Source organism: Amblyraja radiata, chromosome 43 (assembly GCF_010909765.2).
Source record: "Amblyraja radiata isolate CabotCenter1 chromosome 43, sAmbRad1.1.pri, whole genome shotgun sequence".
Taxonomy (NCBI): Eukaryota; Metazoa; Chordata; class Chondrichthyes; order Rajiformes; family Rajidae; genus Amblyraja; species Amblyraja radiata.
Window position 1 is genome coordinate 3951449 of NC_045998.1, and position 9784 is coordinate 3961232.

The 9784-nt window shown below is 43.7% G+C and overlaps 1 pseudogene; it reads right to left on the reverse strand.

Moving 5' to 3' along the window:
- Nucleotides 1-1023: 1023 nt before the first annotated feature.
- LOC116968101 lies at nt 1024-1142 on the reverse strand (annotated as a pseudogene).
- Nucleotides 1143-9784: the final 8642 nt, after the last annotated feature.

Here is a 9784-nt window from a genome sequence, read left to right on the forward strand (position 1 = left end):
ACAGGCCCCTGTCTGGGTCTACCTACTAATAGCAGAGGTCTGTTCACAATGACTTACATGGTACTTGAGAAGTTTCTACTTTGCACGATGTAAGTTCTGATCATGCAAAAGCCCCACTTGCACAGCTGAATCACAGCTACTATATTGCCAATTACACTTGATGAATAGAAAGCTGCTTTATAACAACAAGGTTGTTACACGCTTCTATTAATTCCAATATCTTGCCCCAGGGCGGAGTCACAGGCAAATTAATAGTTAAAGGTAAATCCCAATAATCAATACGTCTAGTTGTTATCAACAAATTTAACTGGATGGATGAGGAACCCCAATTTCTCAAATATAGCTTGAGGCTGAAAGTTAATTTTTAGCAAAATACAGCGTTAAAATATCATCCAGACAAGACATAACAAGTGCTTTTGAGCTCTGAGCAGTCCAAGCACCGATTTTAGTAATTTGGTAAATAACTTGGGAGCTGAAGTTAGCCCATTTTGCAATGCTTTAATTGTTATCGTTGCCCCATCCAGATAAATTTCAAATGTCTCCGGTCATCCCTGTGAATGGGAACTGAATAGAATGCATCTTTGAGATCGAAGCATGCCGTAAAGATCCTATGGAAATCAGTTGTTAGTCAGTAACGAAGTTTCCTATTCTGAAAGGTTTATACTGCACATGTGAGTTAAACAACATTCTCCATCTTTCACAATTTGAATGACAAATAAAGGATTCAATTCAATTCAATTCAATTCAATTCAATGAACAGGCCACGCCTGCCATAATTCCGGCCTGCCTTGAACGACAACTCTGGCCCGATTTCCGAGCTTGTCTTGAAAGGCAATCCTGGCCATAATACTGAACCTGCCTCCAAAGACAACTCTGGCCATAATTCTGAGCCTGCCTCGAAAGTCTAATCTGGCCATATTTCCGAGTCTGTCTCGAAAGGCAATCCTGGCCATAATACTGAGCCTGCCTCGAAAGAAAACTCTGGCCCCAATTTCAAGCCAGCTTGGAACCCTAGTATTGTGCAGTTTAACATGGTTAGATGCCACTTAGTATATGGTAATGCCTTAACCATTTGTGTGTTGTAAGGCCGCAAGGGCCCCTTCCATCCTTATCAAGGAGAGTGCTAACCTTTCATACAACACATTAACTAATCACATCTTATCATTATCATTTGTACAATATACGTGTAAATATTACCAACTTGTAAGTGGTCCACATACCCCATGTTTCGGAAGTGGCAGACCAACCTATCTGCATGGTTACCTCGGTTGGAAAGTAGGACTGGTAGGGTGCGTGGATTCCATATTTTCCTGAGACTAGAGAGGTGATATTGTACAGGGACTCTAGCGACCCCAAGGAGCTCAGGCAGGGTGGAAGTAGACTGCCTGCGAAGCAGTGCTGCAAGCCGAGTGTCGAATACGCCACAGAGTCCTGGTGGGAGCAGTGATTCGGGGAAGATGTGGTCTTGGAATCTTCCCAACTCCCCAGTTAAAAAAGGCCAGAGGGAAGGAGAGGCGCGGGATGGTCCAGGAGAAAGCGACGGCAGCGGTGGAGGAGGTGAGGTCTACCCGAGCGGTTGGCTTGAGGCATCAGGGGACGCGGACAAGGTGGGAGCAGGCCATGGACCGTACAATTACATGGACTGAGCTCTAACAGGTTGAACCATAACGCATCAAGTTCCCGGTCAAGGCAGTATACGATGTCTTGCCCAGCCAATCGAACCTCTTCATCTGCGGCAAAGCATAATCTCCGGATTGCCCGCATTGCTCAGGCAAGGGGACGTAGGAACACACCATGAGCTGCTGCCCAAAGGCTCTTGGGCAGGGACGGTAATCTGACGTCACGACCAGATTATTTAACCCACTGCAGAAGCCATCAGCATGGGAATCAGCAGCTGCAGCCGAGCACGCCCCACCACCCAGACGATCACATTCGATGAGGCCAGAGTGCAGCTGCCAAGGACCACAGCAGCCAGGAATCTGTCAGGAATCTTGGCGACTGCGCGGGACTAGTAGCGTTCTACAGAAATGGTGAAACAGCTGAAGTTCCCTCAGCACATTGGCATGACAACCGTGAGGCCAGAATTCCACCTGGTCTCAGACGCGACCACAACATCGTCTTGTTGGAACAGTGCGAGAACCGTCTGGAGCAGGCCCACGAGAGGACCAAGAACAAATACGAAGAGCTGGACATACACTGCAGTATGTCAGGGCTGAAAGGCAATGTCCATCGAGGTTGGCTGCGGAGGCTTTGCAGGGCAATCACTCTATAAAGCCTTAAGTGCACTGGGCATCAACGGAATGGAGAGGAGAAGAGCCATCAAGAACACAACAGAGGCAGCGAAGAAAGCCTAGATATGGCTCTGGATTTGGAGAGGAGGTCAATGGGGAGGAGCGAATGCCAACTTATACAAATCGTGGTCTGATCAACCAAGGTTGGGTCGCCTGGGTGAGGGTGTCAGATGTTGAAAGACCCGAAACACCCAACGAACCCAGGTTGCATTACTGATGATGTGTTCAGGAGCATCAATAGATGCATTTTTTTTGAATTAGAAATGAACTACACAAGTTGAGATTTCTAATTTAAAAAAAATCACATATGGTGACAGTGTATTGTCAGGTTTTATTAACGGCCATATTTATGCATTTTGGTTTCAGTTGTAGAAATTACAGCTGTGTTTATATATAGGTCCCCTATTTCAGGGCACCATCATGTTTGGGACACACGGCTTCACAAGCGTTTGTAATTGCTCACGTGTGTCTGATTGCCTGCTGAATACAGGTATACGAGATATTTCAGCACCTAGTCTTCCCCCAGTATTTCCATCGGGAGGAAGAGGGAGGAGGTTCTGCGACGCCAGTTTAAATTCTTAGGTAGGAGACAGAACAGCAGGACGTCTAGGTCGGTGATCTCTATTGCCCCCAGTACTTCGTGCCAGTGGGAGAAGGAACAGAGAAATAGGGGACCAGAATGTGTGGCGGGGGGGGGGGGCGAGTGAACGGAGCAAGGATTTCGCTTGATAGACCACTGGAATCTCTTCTTGGGTAGGGGTGACCCGTACAATAGAGACGTGTTACACCTTAACTGGAGGGGACAAATGTTCTGGTAGGCAGGTTTGCTAGTGCTACGCGTGTGCATTTAAACTGAATAGTGGGGTGTGAGGAGGGGGGTTGAGAAATTGGGAGTATAAAGATGGAGTCAAAGGGGAAGTGAGTACAGGAAAAGTTAAACAAGACTCCCGAATTAATGAGAAGGAAAGTTCAAGAAGGGATATGAGAGTAAGGTCAGGGCCCCTGTTGTCCGGTGGGAGATGGGACGTGAATACCGATGTTGTATATGAAGTATAACAAATAAAGTGGATGAGCTTAAGGCTCAGTTAGAAATTGGCACGTATGATGTTGTGGGAATTACAGCGACATGGCTGCAAGAGAACCAGGGCTGGAAAATCAATATTCAAGGGTATACGTCCTGTCGAAATGACAGACAGGTGGGTAACGGGGGTGGGGTAGCTCTGTTGGCGAGGAATTAAATTCTGTCCCTTGCGAGGGGTGACATATAATCAGGAGATGTAGAGGGTGCAATTTGAATCAAGAGTTAAAATTGGCCTGTAGCTTACCAACATGTAGGTAGACTGGGAAAATCAGGTTGATACTGGACCCCAAGAAAGGGAGTTTGTGGAGTGCCTCTGCGACGGATTCTTAGAACAGCTTTTACTGGAGCCTATCAGGGAGAAGGCAATACTGGATTTATTGTTGTGCAATAAAACCGATTTGATTAGGGACCTTGAGCTAAAGGGGCTCTCAGGAGGTAGTGGCTATAATATGATACATTGTAATCTACAATTTCAGAGGGAGATGTGAAAATCAGAAGTATCATTATTAAGTTGAACAAAGTTGACTATGGAGCCACGAGGGAGGAACTGGGCAAATTTGACTGGCAAGATACACGAGCAGGGATGTCAGTGCAAAAACAATGGCAGGTATTTCTGGGATTAATATCGAAAGTGCAGTATCAGTTCATTCCAAAGAGGAAGAACCATTCAAAGGGGAATAAGGTGCTACCGTGACTGAAAGGGAAGTCAGGGACAGTGTATCAAAAAAGTGGAGCAGAATATAGCGAAGATATAGAAAGAAAGGGACGCCAGAGGATTGGGAAACTTAAAGAGCAGCAGAAGAATTGGCAATTCGGGGAGAAAATATGTACGAAGCGATGCTAGCCAAGAATATAAAGGATGGTAATAAAAGCTTCTTTCATTCATAGCAAAATGATTTGAGTATAGGAGCAGGGAGGTTCTACTGCAGTTCTACAGGGTCTTGGTGAGACCACACATGGAGTATTGCGTACAGTTTTGGTCACCAAATCTGAGGAAATACATTCTTGCCATAGAGGGAGTGCAGAGAAGGTTCTTTAGACTGATTCCTGGGTTGTCAGGACTTTCATATGAAGAAAGACTGGATAGACTCGGTTTGTACTCGCTAGAATTTAGAAGATTGAGGGGGGATCTTATAGAAACTTACAACATTCTTAAGGGGTTGGACAGGCTAGATGCAGGAAGATTGTTCCCGATGTTGGGGAAGTCCAGGACAAGGGGTCACAGTTTAAGGATAAAGGGGAAATCCTTTAAGACCGAGATGAGAAAAATATTTTTCACACAGAGAGTGGTAAATCTCTGGAACTCTCTGCCAAATAAGGTAGTTGAGGCCAGTTCATTGGCTATATTTAAGAGGGAGTTAGATGTGGCCCTTGTGGCTAAAGCGATCATGGGGTATGGAGAGAAGGCAGGTTTAGCCATGATCATATTGAATGGCGGTGCAGGCTCGAATGGCCGAATGGCCTACTCCTGCACCTATTTTCTATGTTTCTATGTTTCTATGTTCTTTAGGTAAATAGAGAGGGGAAATGAATTAAGGCCAAAGTTGGCCCCTTGAAGGCTGAAACAGGTGCATTTATAATGGGGAAAATGAAACGGCACACGAGTTGAACAGATACTTTGTATCCGTCTTCACTAAGGAAGACACAAATAATCTCCCTGATATTCTATTGCCCGGAAGATCTAGGGTGACGGGGAACTGAAGGATATTCACATTAGGCAGGAAATTGTGTTGGATAGACTGATGGGACCGAACGCTGATCAATCCACAAGGCCTGATGGTCTGCATCCCAGGGTACTTAAAGGAGTAGCTCTAGAATTCGTGGACGCATCGGTGATCATTTTCCAATGTTGCCTAGATTCAGGATCCGTTCCTGTGTATTGTAGGGTATCTAATGTTATCCCACGTTTCAAGAAAGGCGGGAGAGAGAGAACAGGGGATTATAGAACAGTTCGCCTGACATCGGTGGTGCCGAAGTTACTGGAGTCAATTATATATGATGAAATAGCAACACATTTGGAGAGCAGTAGCAGGATCGGTCCGAGTCAGTATGGATTTACGAAGGGGAAATCATGCTTCACTGATCTTCCGAATTTTTTGGAGGATGTAAATAGGAAAATGGGCAAGGGGGCGCCAGTGGATGGAGTGTACCTGGACTTTTAGTAAGCATTTGAAATGGTACCACATAGGAGATAGGCAGAATTAGAACACGTGATATTTGGGGCAGTGTATGACATGGTTAGAACATTACTTGGCAGGCACGAAACAACGTGTATTCGTTCTACAGCAAGAAATGATCTTAAACATACTGCTAAAGCAACAAACGAGTTTTTCAAAGCAAAATAAAGGTCAATTCTTGAGTGACCAAGTCAACCAACATGTCTTTTAAGTGCTGAAAATGAAACTGAAGGGCACTGTTCCCCAAAACAAGCATAAGATGGAGATGGCTGCAATACAGGCCTGGCAGAGCATCGCCAGAGAAGACATCCATCAACTGGTAATGTCCATGTAACGCAAATCTCAAGATGTCATTGCATGCAAACGAAACGCAACAAAATACTAAACATGAATCATTTCATTTTGATGACAATGCTGTATCCTAAACATCATGGTGCCCTGAAATGGGGGACCTATGTAGAAACACCGCTGTAATTTCTACATGGTATAAAAGACAAACTGTATTTTGCTAATATCTGACAAGGTGCACTTTAACCTCGTGTGAATTTTTTATATTAAAATTCGCAAATTGTGGTGTACAAATGCAAATAAATTAATGATGAGTCTTTGTCCCTAACATCATGGGGGGCACTCTGGTATTGTCCTCCCTGAGGTACAAAATACATTTCATCTCAATTTGTTCATGCCAACTTCCTGTTGCCACAGTTGTACCCATTCACTTTTGATGTCTATTGCGGTCTCCAACAGAAATTACGTTCGAAGACGGATAATTTCACTACATGCTAATAATCTATACATCTTGTTCCCTGACATTAATTATAACATGTGAATTATGCTCACATTTAGATACATACGCCACGATCTTCCTTCTGTGCTTCAAAGCACGAAACGTACACTGACCTTTTTTCCTGTGATATTTCTGGAAATGATGACCAGAAAATTAACTGCCTGCATGGCTATTGGTGCAATCTGATAACTGACACTGATAGTGACTTGGCCACAAATCACGGCTCCCGCCAAGAGTTGAGGCACGTATAATTACTGCGACAAATACGGAACGATGTGTGTAAAAACTCATCATAACGTTGCGTTTAGAATTATACAATATGCGATCCAATGCACCACGTTAGGTGCGGGCAATGTAAGTACGTGGGCCAAGTAGACTTGATCTTCAAGAACAAAGTGGTCGTCGAAGGTGCCGATCCAAAAATGCTCACTTATTGGATCTAGGACGCTGCGAAAAAACACAAGTACAGAGAATATACGGGGCAATGTTAGTCTTGTTTGGAATATTAAGAAAAACGAAATCAATTATATATATATATATATATATATATATATATATATAATGTTATATGCGCAGTATCGACTCAAAACATACAAATTTCCGATGCACTTTCCCAACAATACATTACTTGCATTGTTGGAAACACATTGGAAGAAAATTCTTACATATATCGTGGACGCATTGGTGAACATTTTAAGCAGGGATGGGGGTATCATTGTTTGAAATACGTTGAATTTTACATCATTTGTAAATATCGGTGTGTGCCGATCGTCTCGGGTCTGTTCTATTTGCGCGAGGCTGTGTGGCCTCGAATAAGTAGTAACGAGGATCGGTCCCACGGTTTTGTGTATAATAAAAGAGAGTTGGATTACAGTGCTCGTATTCGGTGTTTGACTGAACCGGACAAAGGGGGCAAATTTAAAACTGGAATCTATAATAGCATCCTCTTCACGTTTCACATTGCCAGCTGGATTTGTGTAATATGCTAATTTGCAAATGTTACTTTTAATTCATTCATCTAAATCATTATATATATTGTGAATAGCTGCGGTCCCAGCAGCGAGCCTTACGGCACGATATGCCATTTTGAAAGTGGACCGTATCCTGCTCTTTGTTACCTGTCTTCCAACCACTTTTCTCTGCCTGTCAATACCATGTGCTCTAATTCTGTCCACTAATCTCCTATGTGGGACCTCATACAAGGCTTTTAAATTCCAGATACATTATATCCACCGGCTCTCACGGATTCATTTTTCCTTTTACATCCTCAAAACAAATCCAGATTATTAGTCAAGCGAGATCTCTCCTTCGTAAATCCATGCTGTCCGGGACCGGTCCTGTTAGTGCTATCCAAATGCGCATTTATCACATCTTTAATAATTGACTGCAGCATCTTCCCCGCCACAGATCTCAGGGTAACTGATCAATAAGTCCATGTTTTCTCTCTCCCTCTTTTGTTAAATTGGGATAACATCAGCTATCCTCCAATCCACAGGAACTGATCCAAAATCTGTAGAACATTGGAAAATGATTACCAATGCGTCCACGATTTCTATAGCCACCTCCTTATATACCCTGAAAAGCAGACCATCAGTCCCTGGCAATTTATCAGCCTTCAGTCACATTAGTCTACCCAGACAATTTCTTGACTAATTTGAATTTCCTTCAGTTCCTCCGTCAACCTAGATCCGCCTTCTGTTTCTATCATCAAGGGAGCAACATTTGTCTTAATTAATATATTCCTTTTCACATACCGAAATAAGCTATTTCTACCCTCCTTTGTATTCTTGGCTAGCTTACACTCGTACCTCATATTTTCTCACAGTATTACGTTTTTAGTTGCATTCTGGTGTTCACTCAACGTTATCCAATCCTCCGGCTACGCACTCATCTTTGCTATGTTCTACATTTTCACTTTTCGAATTCTACTGTTCTGGACAGGCACAGTTTCCCGATTACCCCCAATAGAATCCTTCCTCCTCTTTGCAAGGACATTATCCTGCCTCGTATAGATTTCCCCCAGAAATTCCTGCCATTGCGGTTCCATCGTCATCGCTGCCAGGGTATATTTCCTGTCAACTTTGGCCTGTTTCCCCCCTCATGCCTCCATCGTCCCCTTTGTTCAACTGTAATACTGACAGTCTAATTGTAGCATCTCCCACTGAAATTGCAAATTAAACATCATATTATGGTCACCAACTCCTAATGGTCCCATTAGATTGAGTTAACGTATCAAATCCGATTCATTGCACAACATTGCATCCAGAATTGCCTTCTCCCTAGCTTGTCTGAGAATCCATCTCTGAGGCCCTCCAAAAAACCTCTTTCTTGGGGTCCAGTACCAATCTGTTTTTTCCCAGTCTCCCCGCATATTCAAATCTCCCATAATCACCGTAGCATTACCTTTGTTACATGTCAATTTTAACACATGTAATTTGCATCCTAGATCCAGACTACCGTTTGGGCGCCTGTAGATAGGTTCCATTGGGTTATTTTACCCCTAACATTTCTCAGTTATATCCACAATAACTACATCTTCTTATTCTATGTCACCCCTCACAAAGGACTATCTTTCATTGCTTACCCCGCCCCCTCTTTTCACCTGCCTGTCTTTCGATGAGGAGTATAACCCAGAATATTCCGTTCCCAGCTCCGATTCTCTTGCAGCCATGTCTGTGTATTGTCCGTGCGGATATTACATATTCTAACTGCCCTTGCAGTATTTAAATAATTGACATGATGGTGAAATAGACTTGACCTGTCCATCGAGAGAACCACAACGCTCATCGGCCACGAGTCGTTGTGTTCAGCAGCAGTAGCTGCAGAGTAGTATGCAAAAATAAGCCACGGATTTGAGGCCCAATATAGTCCTTATTGGACCGTCATCAGCACCGTAACGCAAGCGTGGCAGATGGGACTGGTGTAAGTGTTTGCGAATGGCAGGGCGAACAGCAATAATCGTAGCTGAAGAGAAGTTCTCCATTTGTAGCACGTTGGTGTTTACACTAGGTAGTGGAAGCACCGTTGACGACGGTTCAGCCACTACGTACTCAATGCAGAAAATCAAATTCCGTAGTCATAGAATCATGCATCATGCAAATACGCCAAACGTATCCAAGCAGACCACGCTTTCCCATCCAGCTTGTCCCTTTTCACGTCGCATGGCCATTATCCTTCTGAACGTTTCCAATCCATATATGTGTCCAAATATCGTATACATATTGTTATTGTACCTATCCCACATACTTCCACGGGCATCTCCGACCAAATACCCACTACGACTTACGTGTGAACCAGTCCCCCCCCCTGAGGATCCCATTAAATATACCCCTCTCAATTTAAACATATGGCTATGTTCTTTATTTCCATGAGAGAAAATATTGCATTAACCCTATATATGTCTGCATGGTTTTATACATCTCTATAAGATCATCCCTCAACCTTCTGA